Below are 16136 nucleotides of genomic sequence, written 5' to 3'. Positions count from 1 at the left end.
TTTTGGTTAAATTTTACTCAACTTTGTCAATTTAGTACAAAGGGAGAGAATTTTGTAGTTTTGGAAATTAATGTAGGTATTCTTCTAACAAATATAGCCAAAGTAAAATAAAATATGCTTTGTAATGCTTGAATAGTGTTAATCTTCACTTATTGATCAATGAAGTCTATAAATACATAAGTTTAGTTGACTACTTCTGATTAAGTCCAGATCTATATTATTGTCCTGGCTTTTCCATCTTCATAAATGTAAGAATCACTGACCTACATATGCTATCTGTTAAGCAACACATATTGTCTTTCTCAGGCCTACAGTGTCAAAACATGACCTTTTTGCTACAACCAGATGTTGCCAGTTGGTAATGAGTCATTCAAAACATATTTTGTTTTAAATGTCAAGCCCTCAGTTGTTTTTTTTTAAACAACATTTCTTGTAAATATGTTTAATACAACTTTATATAAATCATCATCTCAGTATAAATTTATTACTTTTGATAGTTATTTCATCCTTTTAATGTTATAATTTTATAAAAAATGTTAGAATTACACTGTAGATAGTAGAACTGGTATTGAGGCAAAGGGTTCCAATGTGAAAGGGGAAAAACACTTGGAGTGAAGAATTTGTCAAGGGATTTAATAATATTCAATAAAAGATTCAAACATAATTATATACCATTGTTGAGTTTTAACAAACTCTAGATGATAAGTGACTAAATGCCGCAGATCTTGACGCATGTTTGTAAAAATGTTTTTGTAAAATGTTTTACATGTTTCGGATGTTCCTTCAGAATTGAAGATAATTACTTCCTAGTCCAAACCTCCCGCAGGACGACGGGGGATGGGAGCGGGCAGGGTTTGAACCCTGGACCATCCATAAATCTGAGCAAAAGTCCAGCGCGCAAACCGCATGACCAGGCAGCCATCCATGATGGCTCCTTGGTTGTGTGGTATGTGTTCTGAAATTAGTCCTGAGTTCGAACCCTAATCGAACGACATTCTGGCAACTCCCCTCCTACATTCTACGTGCAGTGCATAATGAAGCAAGGAGGACTCAGTTCCATTGGACTGAATAACTATTTGATGTGGTGCGGCCGGTGACGAATGTGTCAACAAATTTATATGGCCACCACAAGGAAAAAAAAAGGTTAGGCAACACTGATGTAGAGTTTTTAAAAAGTAGGATAAAAATTGACTGGCTGAAAGGAATGTTGTAAACAAACTGGAATACCTGAAGATAACAAAGTAAAAAAATAAAAAGAAGTCCAAAGTCTATTGTAAACAAGTTAGTACATACGAATTGTTATATATACGTATATCAATATTATTTTGCCTACATAGTATAGTGAAACACCTATGTCACTTGTAGTTATAAAATGTAACTTATTTAAATTACTTTTACACTCCTTTTTTTTGTTGCAATAATTTTTAGCATTTGAAATTTACCATTAAACCTTTTTGGAGAATAGCTATGTGAGTGTCATTCTTCTGTTTTGAAGACATCATAATATAAAAGAAAACAATGTTTTAAGAAAATAACTTTAAATATGTATATATATTTAAAAATTATTTTACAATTTTCCAATGTTTTCTTTGTATATTTCTAATTTGAAAACTTGATGTCTTTGTCTAAATATATTCTGTTAACTTGTACATATGTCGTAATAGGTATATAGACATATTAATAATATATTATGAATGTATTTTTTTTTCTTATATAGAACGCTAAACTTTTAAAATTTTAAAGTTGTCATATATAGGTTACTGAGGTGCTAACATAATGATGTGTATGTTACTTACAATATCTGCATATATATTTCTAAACCTTTTTTTTTTTTACAATTAAAATATTATCTGTGATTTGATGACAGTGATATTATCATGCTTAAATCAGAGCTATTTATTTAGGATATCTTATTTTATGGTTTTTAGAAATCCATTCTACTGATAGCAGAAATCTATATGAAATATTTTAAATGTGTATTTGTGTATTTTCAAGTGATGGTGTGAATATATCCAAAGGTCTCAGGCTGTAGTCCAGGCTAGAGACCTTCTGTTCATCCCTAGGCACGACATGGGCTAAATTGTGCCGATGTGCCTAAATTCAAATCTGTTTACAACCACATTTTAAATAGGTATCTAATGACCACTGAAGCTCATTACATCATTCTTGTACACTGTTGGCTTCCCCCATCATCAGGTTGTAGACATTTTTTTTTATCCCCATGTATGATTTTATTAGATGATTTGGAGTCTAGACAAAAAAATTTTAGTGTAATCTGGACAAAAGATTTTGATCAAAGGCGTGAATTTTTGTTTGTATAAAATGAACAAATAAAATGTATGGAAGAGAACTATATTTTTATTCAAACAATTCTCATGTTGCAATAATTGTCAATAAAAATTTTTAAAAATTCAACGTTCGATGTTTTGGTTGTTGTTATGTACAATCAAGTGTCAAAACATCTTCACAAACTTGTCATACGATCACATCATGCTTGTCACATCATCCATCACAAAATGTTACAATAGTAAGGCACAAAAAAACAAAACAAACAAAAACAAAACAAACAAAAACAAAAAAAACATCTAACATGTCATGACTTGGAAAAGTATAAAAAAATATATAAAAAATATTTCTTAAAAGTATAAAAATGGCCAGTTGTAAGAATCATTGAGTATTGCATGTCCTGGAATTGTTCACTTCTTGATTTCATTTCCTGATAGAAATAAAAAAAATGAGTTGTTTTAATTGTCAAGTGTAAATCCATCATGGAGATAAATAGCCCTAATTCAAAGTTTTCTTAAAGCTTAATACAATAGAATGAGAAAGTTCAGACACCATCTCAGAATTCTTCCTCTCTAAATTTCATTATAATAATATTTTCATGGAGTATCTTATCTTATAAAATACAGATGCTACTTCAAAAAAAGTGGATTGCATCCTAGGCATATCCCTAGGTCAATCTAGTCATGCATTTTAATCAATGACTTAAACTCTGCCTAGTCATTGCTTTTTTTTTTTTTTTGTCTGATTCAGGCAACCCATTCCATACTAGGGAAGAATTGAGTAATTGTATACATGTTTCCTAGCATTTGGAACAAGAACATCTTTGTGTCTTTCTGAGTATTTTGCTAGGTATTGTATTTGAACATTATGGTTCAGTATTTTATGTATTATTGCTATTATCAGCACCAGAATACACACTAAAACCAAAATTGCTGATTTTTTTTTTTTAATAGAATTTTCTCCCCTTTCAGTGTCTCTTATTTCACTTTAAGAACCATTAAACAGCAGCCCAGAGATAAAAGGTTCACTAAGATGAGAGATGCTTTCGTAAAGTGACCCAAGGCATAGCAAAAGTGAAAAATTTAAAGTTAAAGTTGAGAACTAATTGGTGTTGTTTTCTGAGGGTGGTTGGACCAACAACAGTATCCTCTTGCAGTTCATTGGATCTTTTTTGCCATTTTTTTATAATTTAGTTGGAACCTAAATCTAGTATTGACTGAGAGTATAGTTATCCTATTATATTTACAAGGTTCCAGTTCACTAGTAAAGAGAAGTAACAGGCTTATTAAAAATAAACTGAGGTGGTATGTGAATTTATTACATTGATGGTATTCAAATTAATAGAAAATAATTACCTTTTATGGGCATTGTTCATTAATTTCTGTACTGTTTTCCTACAATGTCCTGAGGGGTCAAATCTGTTGGTATTGGTCATGGCTTCCTTCTGTTAAGATAAAATATGGTAAATTAAGTAAAAAAAAAAAATTTTTTTGGTTTTACCTCCCCTAAATTAAATTATGCAACCCTTTTCAAGACATAGTAAATGAGTGGTCTCATTATGATAAAGGAGTTATCTCCGAGTCTCTAAGTAAAAAAGTGTTGTTAGTAGATTTGAGATCAATCGTCAAATGCCTGACTACTGACCTGTGACGTGACCTGTGGTCAGTGGAGACCAACAGCTCGTTGCCATGTCACTTATAAGTATGTCAGACCTGCAACGTGGCAATGAGCTATCAGCCATCACTGACTCTAGGTTATAACGTCACAGGTGAGTGTTCAGGTCTACTAAGGCGACTGGTCTCGGTAGAACTCGTTGTAATTGTCTCAGAAATGACTGACTTAGTTAAATGGTAATCGATTACAGTATTTTACACGCGATCTTCTATCGTGCCAGAACACTTAACAAACGATTGGTATTTACAATCTACAATTTTCCAACTAAGAACAGGACACACACCTCTATTAAATTACCATCTGAACAAAATCAACTCCACACAACACCCCCTTTGCAGACACTGCGCCCACCCTTATGAAACCGTAAACCCTATCCTCTTTGAATGCCCCTTCCTAATCCACCTTAGGCAGACCCTACTTCCACTACAGCCCAACATAACCAGTGCTGGACAACTGAAGAAAACAGCACACTATTTTTCCTTGGCACAGTCTGCAAAAGAGCTCACAGCTCAGGAGCAATAAAGCTGGCTAGAAGAAGAAGAATTACAGCTTTTACATGAAGAATTTCAACTGTCATTTATTTATGGATGAAGGGTGATCGTCACAGCTTCTTCTTCTTTCTTCTTCTATCCCTTAGTCTGTTGGACCATTGGGGCACCAGGCAAGACTTGTCGACCGTCTTTCTCCATTCCTCCTTTTTTTTTTTTGTTGTCTTGTTTAGAATCTCTCTCAATGGCAGGCCCGTCCATTCTTTAATGTTGTCCTCCCATCTCTTTTTCTGTCTGCCTCTTCTTCTTTTTCCTGCCACTGTTCCCTGAAGGAAGGTCTTTGCGAGCCCCGTAGATCTTGTAATGTGGCCATAGGTTTTAAGCTTTCGTCTTTTTATAATAGTTAGCAGGTCATCATGGCCTCCGATCGCTGCAGTAACCCTGTCTCTAATCTCTTGGTTTGTGATGCGGTCTTTGAATGTGATGCCTAGGATCCTCCTCTCTAGCTCTGCATTCAACGTCCACGACTCTCAGCTAACTCCGTCATAATATAAAGCAGTCAGTTCACCAAACCTATAACATGATATATTCTATAATATAATATGGGTATCGGATACCAGGAAAGGAGGAACTCTTCAATAGAGAAGAGACGAAAGCTGAGCTGGTTCGGTCATGTTGTAAGACATGACTCACTATCAAAAGTCACTTCTTCAAGGTACATTGGAGGGAGCCCGAAGAAAGGGCCGCCCAAGGAAACGCTGGCTGGACAGCATAAAATCTGCCAAGAACAGCTGCTGACCGGGAAAAGTGGAGGGATTTTGTCACGCGAACTGTCACATCAAACATTTCGACGAAAGCCACTGGACAGCTGATGATGCTTCCTCTACTAAAGACAAGCGCCTACTGCTCATTTATGTGTCCCTACCCTGAAACGCCATTGTTCTGTGTGTCACGTGACTAACTCTATTGTCACTAACTCAAGTTCGGAATTTTATAATGTATCTCATTCACCAATCGTAAACAAACATTTAGCCACGTGATTGTCTCTCTCTTCTATACAAATTACGATCTAATTTGTATACACAATGGCTATTACGTGACAGTTTTTTTCGTTGTTTTATCAATATTATCACGTGGCTAAATGTTTTTTGTTTACGATTGGCAAATGAGCGCCATAAGACTACTCTGTTTACTAACAGTTCCCCCCCCCCATATAGATGACAAGAGGTAACAAATACATACCTTGCTCCTCCCCTTCCCGCTGTGAGCAGATCTGATGTGTTTGTGGTAGTCCATACTCATGAAGTCATACTCGTCAAGATTATGGTCTATATAGTACGTTGATACTGTTCCAGGCATCTGTTGGGAGACAATAGACAAAGGGCGTAATTATAAAGAATTATTGTCATAATGATTTAACTGTTTTTACGCAACACAGTGATCTGAAACTATTCAATATTTAACTTATGTAAACTTATAAAAATACTTAAAAAAACAAAACAAATATAATGTATGGAAAATAACCGATACATACAATCCCTTCATACCAATATTGCAAGAGTTATTTTTCTTTAAATATATAAATCATTATATAATTACTACTGATTAATTAATTAATTGTTTCACTTTATTTTTATTGACTCATGTGTTGTCATCGACAATGAATAATTGTGCAAAAGTTCAGCTTGACCCGAGAAAGGGAAGTGGGAGAAAAAACGTGCAAAAGAATCCAAACCGAGGATGGAGTCAGTTAACAGAAGCTTTGTTTAAATTTAACGAGCCTACAAGGTCCAGTGACAGGCGGAAGAAAACGAGGAGGAAAAAATGAGGCTATGGATGGAGAACATCTGGGCATGGATTAACCTATTTTTTAAAGCAGTGTTTCTCAAACTTTTACCAACCCAATAAAAAAACAACAACAATAAAACGAAACAATATATATATAATAAGGCTTGACTTTGAGTCCTAAGATCAATTAGTAATGCAATATTTCCCGTGGGTACGTAGCCCCAGCTGCGACCTATATATTTTCCCACCTCCAGGGCAAGCACAACCATTGTCCATATATCAAACATGGATTTATAACCTACAATGAAAATACATTTTTATCACTTAAAAATCGTTCGGTCTAGCTCAACCCGCCTCTCGGTCGTAAGGGGGCGCTTCCAGAAATTTGAGAAATCCTGCTTTAAAGACTCGTATTACAGAAGAAGATAGAGAAAGATGTGAAGTCATTGAAGAGCACCTCCCCCCCCCCCCCCAAAAAAAAAAATGGAACCATAGAAATATCTTTTACAATGTTAGGCTAGGGGAGAGAAGCATTTAAAGGATCAGTCACTTCAATCAACTGAAAATGTTTTATTTTATAGAATCATAAAATAATGTTTCCATTTTTAGAAGGCTTGTATTAACTCTCTCCGTCTGTCTTGCCTGGATGGACTCTTGTCATTTCTACCTCTACCCATTCTCGGATCAAGTTGAGACAAAAGGCCTACACAATTATTCATTGTCGAAGGCAATACATGAATAAGGGTAATGTCTGCGATTATGAAGATTAAGGATGAGTGCAGTGTTTCACATGACTACGCAAACCCAGTAGCGACCTGCATATTCTCCCACATCTCGCGCAGACAAAGCCGTTGTCCGCTGGCGGTCTCTTTCGAAGACAATATTTGAACCAATCAAAAGGTCCAATTAAATGTGAGGGTAACGGGAAGATGAAATTCAAATAAACCGTTCGGAAATTGCATTCCCCCCCCCCCCTCTAAGCCTGAAACTGATGTTCTAAAGAAATGTTTTCGATATCTAATACCTTAATCAGGGCCGCCTTAGATAATCGGATGCCCCAGGCGAAGTGAGTTTTGTGAGATAGAGAAAAGAGCGGTCTGTTTTATTTCATCGTAACAATGTAATATATAGATAAGTCACGGGCTAAAATGTATGTTGGAAGATTTTAAAATGTGGCCCAATTATTGGAAGTTAATAACAAGCAAATTAAAAAAAAAAGCTTATATTAAATGTATCAATTAGTTTGGATCCGTCATGTAATTAAATTTGCAATTAGCCTCATACAACAATATATAAAAGGGACTAATTCGGCTTATACCACCGCATCAGTTAGGTACTATTTCTTTCCCTTTTTTGACATACCAAACAAAGTAATTTATTATCAATAGTTAATTATCTAATTTTTTTTTTTTTTAAATTGATTCTTGTGTTGTCAGGTAAAAGAAATAATTGTGCAAAATTTCAGATTGAGTGTTGGAGAAATAACGTGTACAAACTTTTAGCCAGACAGACATAGTTGATGTAAGCTTAGTAAATAAAAGGAAGGATGTTACGGCAATGGAGCCTCTTATGAAGGCGCGGTGGCTGAGCGGTAAAGCGCTTGGCTTCCGAACCGGGGACCGGGGTTCGAGTCCTGGTGAAGACTGGGATTTTTAATTAGTTAGGGAAAAGTAAAGGCGTTGTGCTGGCCACATGACACCCTTGTTAACCGTAGGCCACAGAAACAGATGGCCTTTACATCATCTGCCCTATAGACCTCAAGGTCTGAAAGGGGAACTTTACTTTACTTTTTTTTATGTTACGGCAATAACCTACAATATAAAACGCGTTAATACATTATCGGGCAGTCCACTGTTAAGTAACACTACACTAAGTCTATTTTATATAGCTCAATATTCAAGCCTACCTTCCAATACTGTAGTTCACTATCTCTCACTATAGACGACTTGATTTGAGAAAGGGAAACAACACCTGCTCACGTCTGCTAATGTTTACGTCTACTTCGTGTGTCTTCGTCTGCTGTAATTGTGCATCGGTAAACGAGAATTGCTGTTCCTCCTTTTATATGTTTCCTTTACTTTCATAACCCGCTTAAAAACAATGCTGTTATTAACAATTCGTATAGCAGACTAAGTCTTCTGTTTGTCGTTGCACTGAAATTATGCATGTCCTTTAAAAAAAAATAAGTTTAAATTGTAAACGGGCGAAGTCCCGAGGTTAGTGACACATATATAGATCTAATAGGTCTTTCCCCGCGTTTGACAGCTGTTGTTGACGTCGCAGAAATGATGTGGCCTTGGGCTATTTTTAGACCTGATCACTCCATGTTATTTATTCGTCATCTTGAGTCAAGCTGCGTATTTATTTTATCGGTCGAAAGGAAGGGGGGAGGGGAGGGGGTGAACATGAGGCAACTTATTTGTAGCGGGTCATGTCAGACGCCCGCCATGTTTGTTTACATTTTAGTAGTGTGAGCGGAATAGGCGTACCCTTCAATGGGTCAAATCATGTAAACAAATAGACCTTTGCATCTTTCAAAACGTGCAAATATTAATCGTTTAATAGAAATGCCTCTAGGTTCATGCGTCAAATAAGTCAAATACATTACAACATGCAAACTAGATTTAGGCTTGTATATAATGTTGGTAAACAATAGTCTAAAACAAGACGACACAGCGCAAATGTATCATCATCATCATCATCACTCCTTTGAGTTCCTCATGGAACATAGGGCCTCGACAAAAACACGCCACTCTCCACGGTCTCTTGTTAGTTTTTTTAATCGTTTCCCAGCTCTTCCCGGTCTTCTCTGCTTCTTCAAGTACAATGCGTCGCCATGTTCTTTTTGGTCTTCCTCTGCGTCTTGTTCCCTGGGGGGTTCCACTCTAAGGCCTGCCTAGCTCTGTTGCTGGTATCTTTTCTAAGGGTGTGACCAAACCATCTCCACTTCCTCTCTAAGATCTGCACTTCTATATTTTTCTGTCCACTCATCTCCCACAGTTTGGTGTTTTCTACACCGGTGTATTTTTAGGATATTGAAGTTGTCTAAGTAAATAAATCCATTCCCAGCAGAATTATTTTCATTCACCTCTCTCGTCTCCTTGAGCCCCGCCTCCCTTCTCTGTTACACGGTTCATTTTTCAGATGTTCATTTAAAATTAAGGATTCTAGTAGCCCAAACATCTCCCACGTGACGGTGGGGTTATGGCAGAGGGCAGGATTGGAACTCGGGACCATCAAAACGACAGTTCAGAGCGCATACTACACGACCAGGAAGCCATCCATTTCTCCTGCATGTTTCTTCTCTCTTTGTTAAAACTTTGTTTCTACTCTCTTTGTTTCTTCTCTCTTCGTTTCTTCTCTCTTTGTTTCTCTCTCTTTCTCCGTCTGTTTGCAATATCCATTCATATGAGAGATGGACAGGGCCAGATTTGACTATATAGGCAACATTATCTTAAATAATACAGACATTACTTCAAAAAAAAAAAAAGGAGCGCCGTGGCTGAGTGGTTAAGCGCTCGTCTTCCCAACCTGAGGTCCTGGGTTCGAATCCTGGTGAAGGCTGGGATTTTGAGTTTCGGGATTTTAGGGCGCCCCTGAGTCCAGCCAACTCTAATGGGTACCTGGCTTTAGTTGGGGAAAGTAATTAGTTGGGGAAAGTAATGGCGGTTGGTCGTTGTGCTGGCCACATAACACCCTGCTCGTTAACCGTAGGCCACAGAAACAGATGACCTTAACATCATCTGCCCCTTAGAGCGCAAGGTCTGAAAGGGAAACTTTACTTACTTCAAAAAAGAAGATGATTATGTCCTAGCGTCATGCTTAGGGCCCCCAAGAAATACTTAGCATTACATATATCTTGAATTACAAATGGCCCCAAGTAGCATAGAGCCTTTTCAAATCTAAATACAGCATCTAGAGATCGATGTGTGTCTATTTGTCAAGTGACATCCTTCAAAAAAAGAATCTCTTCGTTTAACTTACAGAGATTCCTTAAAAACATAAAAAAAAAAACACCGATGATCTAGATTTACAGCATACGTCCGTAAAAATATTTACACGTTGATTTTCACACTTTTCTAGCCTTTGGGTGTGTTAATTAGAGATTAAAATTCTACTTAGTTATTATTGTCCTTTTATGATTCAGCCCATCAGATCCATTTGCAGAAAATACACATTTAGTACTCAAGAGTAGGCCAACTTATATAGGTCTGTTTAAGCTACCGAAGGTTGGGTTTTTGTTAGATCAACTGCTTAAAAACCACAAAGTTTATCAACGCTTCATTTCTACTGAACACCAAACATATTAAAAAATGTGTTATTTATAGTTTATTTCTATTTCAGTGAGACGTACAATAATAGGATTTAAAAAAACAACAAATGATCCAGTCCAGGATTTTACAGTCTCCCTACCAAACTAACTGCATCTGTGGCTTGAAGTAGGGCCTACTTTTAAAATATATTTAAAATAACGTCTGTATTATATAAGATAAGACAAGACATCTAAAACGTTGATCTACATTCTAAAGCTCTGAAGATATTCGGAAGATGCAGCATGAAGACGAGATCATGGTATTTAAGTGGGTTGAAAATAAAACTGAATATCTGGCGGAATTGATAAATTGCGCGAACTTTATGTAAATCAGAGTCTATTTACAGCAGATTGAATGTAGGCTTATGACTATAGTTTTAATGGCAATACAGCATATAGTTTATGAAATCTACGAAGTGTAGATTTTTAAAGAAGCGTCCTTTATTTTAATTCTATTAAACCTAAATTAAGTGTTTCAAAAGACATTGGCTTAAAATTTAATAAAAGACCCGCATAGTCTACATTACCAAAGCAATCTTCTGCGGGAAAATTGTAAAAGTTAAATTTTCTTATTCAATTTCCTAATCAAAACAAGGTATTTACTTCTAATGTAAATATTTGAAAACCGAACGTCCTTCAGATAAGAGCAGACGTCACTGATGTCGTCTGCCGCGATGTCAACTTGCAGATACAATCAACAGACATGAAGCTTTAGTTTCGTATAATTTGTTTTTTCGATATGCAATAAGTCAATAGAGTTAGAAAGACTGGATTAGAAGTTTATAACAGTTTCCAACACACATGATCTCATAAACCAGTATATAGTCATTACTAACGTTGGTTCTAAATAAATAGAATAAAAATCAATCTAATTACTTTTTGTGATGGTATTAATAAAACGAATAGACTGAACGTGCTACGGACAATGCTTTGATGCATAAACCATCAGTAATAGATAATACAATTACCTACTTGACATTGGTAAAACATATATATATATATTTACTTTTTGTGCCTCTTATTTTCTTCGCATTTAATTTACTGTTTTGCTTTCATTTACATTAATTAACAAAATTTGGACTTTGGTGCTGCTTTTCACTTTTGTTTAATTTGTAATAATTACCTGTTTGTTTCAGCACCTAGCTTCACACCGGTATTTACGTTGACATTGGTATAATAATATTGGTATAACAGAAGACAAAATAAAAATCAATAGGTCATTAAAAATATTAACTGTTTTATAAATATATAATTTCTAGAAAAATCGATAGAGCCGTTTTCAAACTCCGTGTCCAGGTTCTGCCTATGTTTTGCCGATGAAGAAATTGCAATCTGATGAGAGGGATAGTAAAAAAATAAATTGTATACGTAGCAAATAGATTAATACTTGACATTACTAAATCATCATTATTCCCGTTAGTCCGAACAGTATGTAAAATTTTCAAAATGTTCCTTTGACCATAAAAGTATTATAGTTTTGGGACTATTTCAATTATAAAATAATGAAACAAAGTTAATGTTTTACAAGGTTACAAACTTCAAATTCGGCCATTGAAGAGGTCCACCCAGGTAGGAAAAAAGGCAGGTTTCAATATTCTTCAGAAAGAATATCAGATTGAAATTCTATCAGAAGTGGTCCACCCAGGTAGGAAAAAAGGCAGGTTTCAATATTTTTCAGAAAGAATATCAGATTGAAATTCCATCATAGGCAAATGACAGAGAAGAATGGAGAAAGAAGGGTGACAGATCCTGTGTGGTGCCCCAGCACACCAAGGGATAGGTGAAAGTGAAGGTGAAGTTAGGTGTGAACCCGGCCTAACTGATGTCTTATAATGATTATCTAATTGATCTAATTGTTTTGTAAAGGGTCAATATCTCTTATTCAAAGCGTCAAGAAAAAAACATTTCCGTAAAAAAAAAAGTTTCTTTAGTGTGCTCCGTGGAATTATGGTCGCTCTGCAGTTCACGTGCTAATATGAAAAACTACTTATTAATTGTTGTTTTAAATTATGTTCCAATTATATGCATACTAAATAGATTTTTCTCTTTAAAAAAAAAAGTAAACATTTTTTTTTTTTGTAAATGTTTGTAGTTAGTATGACAGAACTTACTTGACTTAGCAATACAATTGTAAAAAACAATTTTAGGCAAAAAATCTAAAACTTTTCGCATAAATGCATTAATTAAATATGGTAAATGGTCATCTCCCTTACTAAATAGCCTCCCATTTTGTTACTATTATTAGTGAATAGTTGTAAAAATGGTGTATTTTTATGAAAAGAATGCTTTGCATAGTTGATTTTAAAAATTAAATCTTCTGCTTTCAGAAAAAAAAGTAGCCGTTACATCAGAACTTTGAATATTCTAACATATTATGATGTCGGATTTTCGCTATCTTATCTAGTTTACGAGATCTAAACGGGACGGAAAGACGGACGGACAGACCACACAAACTAATAGCGTCTATTCCACTTTCGAAGGCCGCTAAAAATAACGGTTTGCTATTATTAAGGGAGCGTTTTATTTGATTTATCTGAAATAATTTCCCAGTCATGAGCCATAAACTTGTCGTTTTTCTCATCAGTCACCTTTTTTCCTGTTGATTGTCATTTCACAGCTGGAAGGTACACAAACATGGGGAAACATGGCGAAACACAAGAGAGCACCTTAAATCATTTCCTTAAGCTTAATTTAGGATTTGAATTAGACAGGTGAAGTGCAGAGTTTATATTTTTTTTTTAACGACCAGCGGTGGTCGAGTGTGGCGAGCAAGATAAAAAGTATGACGGGATATGGCTAACGGCAAAATTTTCAGATATATTCCGTCTGACAAATAGCAACATTCGCATTGTAGATGTGAAAAACGGGATTTTGCCCACCTAAGTGGGAACAAGACAAATTGCTGGCAGATAATTCGTTCACCCGACGAATGGTTGACCCGGCATATCGTTCACGGACCACTGGTTCACAGACAATTATTGAGAGAGGTGGCTGCATGTGTGGAGTTATCTCCCCTATTATGTTTTGTACACGTACTTTTCATCCACTTCTCATTCTCAGATAAAGTTGAAAATTTGCATAATTATTCATAGTCGATGACATTACACGAAACAATACAAAATTTAATTAGTTGATCAATTAGTGGTCATTAATTAATTATGTTTTATATAGGAAAATGGGAGCTAATTACTGCAATTTTGAGATATATGGACGTGTTTTTTTGGTTTTCCCCCTTAGATAAGATTTGTTGTTTGTTTTTTTAAATAAAAAAAAAATATTTTTGCTTGTTTTAAAATGCACATGCTTTTTTTTTGCTTTTTTTTTTTTTTAAATATTTACTTTAACCAGGTCCCTATGGATTCACTTAACATCAGGTCATCTAGTCCTGACACAAGTAAGGAGGGAAGAGGGAGAGTTCAGATGACAAACACAAGGAAAAAATATAAAGATAAGAATGAGAGGGGAAAAAAATAAATGAAAAGACGGAGCAGGAAATGGGAGACCAGATCTACAGTGTTAGACCATGACTCATCATCGTGTATCGATCTCTGTTAGATTGCGAGTTTTGATCAAATAAAACAGAATATTTGAGCAATGAATTATGAACTGAGTACTCTGTGTTCTTTGGTGACGTGCACTGATAAGTGATGTGCACTTATTAGTGACTTGACGTGCACTGATTAGTGATGTGTACTTATTGGTGATGTTTCATTATTGGTGGTGTGTACTGATTGGTAAAGTGAACTGATTGGTGATGTGTACTTATTGGTGATGTTTCATTATTGGTGGTGTGTACTGATTGGTAAAGTGAACTGATTGGTGATGTGTACTTATTGGTGATGTTTCATTATTGGTGGTGTGTACTGATTGGTAAAGTGAACTGATTGATGAGTAGTACACATCAGAACACATCACTTATCATTACACACATTAATCAGTTCATAATTCATTGCTTAAATGTGCTGATGTGGTGATGTATACAGACAATTTACTTCTACTGATTTATGTGTAAACTGATTGGTATATTACATTCTTATTTAAGATTACCGGTGGTTTCATTGAGTGTAGTCACAAATAAAACGGCGCTTGTTCGATGTGACCCTATACTTGACCTGGAGTTATGGGACATTGCGTCATATAGTTGAATTCATTGCAGTCAACTACAGAAGCTACAGACCTTCCTTGGTGGAGTTTTGTCCACAACTAGGACTTGCTATGCTTGGCCCACTGTAAAGTGGCTGGCCGGGTCACGTTTAGAATGGTCACAGCAGGAGAAACAGTTTGGGGGGGGGGGGGGTCATAGTCAGAACTAGATGCAGTGGAAAGACAAGGTTTTGCCAGTGTCACGTGACTCGGCTACTTCGTATAAATAATGTCACGTTAAATTAATAGTCAAGTAATGTAGGTGGTAATTTCAAGCTGGTGGACCTACTTTGCATCTGGGAGTTTCAATATAATGTGTGTGTGTATATATATATATATCATCACCAGAAATGCCGCAAGGACACAGGCGCTATTTTGCCTTCATTGGCATAGGGCAAGGGTTCTCAACCTGTGGGTCGCGACCTTCTTGGGGGTCGATTGACGATTTGCCAGGGGTCGCGAAAGACCATCGAAAAAATGGATTGTTATTGTCTATTCTTCTGTTGCTGTATGTATGTGCGGGGGAGGAGGGTCGTGGCAGAGTGGGGGGATTGTAAAAAGGGGTCGCCGTGCCTAAAAGGTTGAGAACCGCTGGCATAGGGCATAGAGGAAAGCAACCAGCGGCAGATGGTCAAAGAAAGAAACGACTGGAGAAGCCCTTGCTGAGGACAGGCGCTGACAATGAAAACAAATAGAACCCCATCGGGCTGAGGTCGTAACTGGGTTTGCACGCGTGAAACGGTGGATTCATCCTTTAATCTTTGGAATCAACGACCTTGCCTTGGTATATGCTTTGGCTTGTAAGACGTTTTCGACCTTAAAAAAAAATGAAGTGTATTTGACAAAGCTTATTTCAACACACTGTGTCTGTCTGTCGGATACAATTTTCTCAACACATTAAAATCTTCCACTTCCAGGATTCGGATTAAGTTGAAACTTTAAACTAGTATTCACTACTCATTGTCGAAGACAACACACGAGTCAATCAAAAAAAAAAAATAATCCAATAGCTAATTAAACAGTGGTAATTAGTTAATATCGATTGATATCAAAAAAGGGAAATGACTCTTACAGTATTGAGTTATATGGCTATAAAGGTGGAGTTACTCCCATTACACATTCCTCGTCCCATATACTAGGACAAACTTGTATAAATACTCCTTCTTCCCTAGTGCTATTAGAGCATGGAATGGGTTGCCTGAGCTAGCCAGGAAAACCAGTGACTTGGCAGAATTTAAGTCATTGGTTAATATGCATGACTAAATGCATGACGCGTAGGACGTAATCATCTTCTTTGTTGAAGTAACGTCTGTATTAGATAAGATAAGATAAGATTAGATTAGATAACCTTTTGAAAAAAAATATTTTTTTTGCGTGTTTCTCCTAAAATTAATTAAATATTTTTTACATCTTATTAACGGTTTATGCAATGATACCAGGGATAC

General features: G+C 36.0%; 1 long non-coding RNA gene across 1 annotated transcript; it reads right to left on the bottom strand.

The window, feature by feature from the left end:
• Window positions 1-2566: 2566 nt before the first annotated feature.
• LOC106064772 (uncharacterized) lies at window positions 2567-8384 on the bottom strand. Its single transcript, XR_008774738.1, has 4 exons — window positions 8143-8384; window positions 5691-5807; window positions 3642-3730; window positions 2567-2716 (listed from the first exon to the last, which is right to left on the bottom strand). It is a non-coding gene; the product is annotated as an uncharacterized LOC106064772 (long non-coding RNA).
• Between the last annotated feature and the right edge of the window lie 7752 nt (window positions 8385-16136).

Source organism: Biomphalaria glabrata, chromosome 14 (genome assembly GCF_947242115.1).
Source record: "Biomphalaria glabrata chromosome 14, xgBioGlab47.1, whole genome shotgun sequence".
NCBI classification, from domain to species: Eukaryota; Metazoa; Mollusca; class Gastropoda; family Planorbidae; genus Biomphalaria; species Biomphalaria glabrata.
Note: the sequence above shows the minus strand (reverse complement) of the source record. Positions and strands in the feature narration are given on the sequence as shown.